General features: G+C 54.3%; 1 protein-coding gene across 3 annotated transcripts in view; it reads left to right on the top strand.

Moving 5' to 3' along the window:
• The window catches only part of KLF12 (KLF transcription factor 12), a 440,360-nt gene continuing 439,541 nt past the window's right edge, over positions 1-819 (top strand). Inside the window, exon 1 of one of the 3 annotated variants that reach the window (XM_024753929.1) lies at positions 1-169. The gene's annotated coding sequence lies outside the window, so the exon portion shown is untranslated. Of the gene's footprint in view, positions 170-212; positions 431-819 lie in introns of those variants that run through there. The other 2 variants (XM_024753931.1, XM_024753927.1) reach the window with 2 other exon arrangements.

Here is an 819-nt window from a genome sequence, read left to right as displayed (position 1 = left end):
TGAGCTGCGGGCTGCAAGGGAGGAGAAGCGGCGTCTTGCAACCCCCTCGGCTGGGCCCCGGGGTAATTCGATGCGGGCCTGGCGAGGCTCCCCCCGCTAGACCCGGGCTCGCGTCTCGGCAGCCTCCACCCACCGGCCCACCCTACATTTAGCGCATCATGTGATCCGGGTAAGTCATTTGCAAGTACAACAGTTCCCTGGGTTGCCCCCCATTCATTTCCTGAGAACTGCAGAGAGCAGCTGAGAGGCTCTGCCCGTGCGTGTGCGTGTGCGAGTGTGCGTGTGAGTGTGCGCGGGTGACGCCGTGTGTGTGTGTGTGTGTGAGTGTGCGCGCGCGCGCGTGTGAGAGCGAGAGAGAAAGGGAGAGAGAGAGGGGGACTCTGTGTGAGGGAAAGAAAACAATTTCTCCTGCTCTGCAGCTTCTGTTCAGGTCTGTGCCGATTCCGTTTCTTATCAAAATAAACAACCCCCTCCTCTTTTTTTTTTTTTTTTTGTGCCATCCCAGATCAGACCGTATTCTCTTAACATGTTTTATTTTTCTTCTGTCATCTGCTCAAGTTAAATCATTTTGGTTGGTCTGTGTTCGTAAAGGGGGAAAGTGTTGGGAAGCGGGAGGGGGCCGAGGGAGGGCGATGCTACTGCAGAGCAAGTAGCGTCGGTTGGATTCGTGGAGAAGAAAGAAGGAGGTTTCTCCCCCCCCCCCACCCCCGCCTCGCAATTTTTTTAAAAAAGAACTTACCAAGTAGCGTGAATTAAGCAAATGTTTTTCTACCCCTCGTGGAATTGTTGGTTGCAGTGCTTGCCTGACAGTTGCCAAGG

This window comes from Neophocaena asiaeorientalis, unplaced genomic scaffold, assembly GCF_003031525.2.
Source record: "Neophocaena asiaeorientalis asiaeorientalis breed wild unplaced genomic scaffold, Neophocaena_asiaeorientalis_V1.1 scaffold212, whole genome shotgun sequence".
NCBI lineage: Eukaryota > Metazoa > Chordata > Mammalia > Artiodactyla > Phocoenidae > Neophocaena > Neophocaena asiaeorientalis.
Note: the sequence above shows the minus strand (reverse complement) of the source record. Positions and strands in the feature narration are given on the sequence as shown.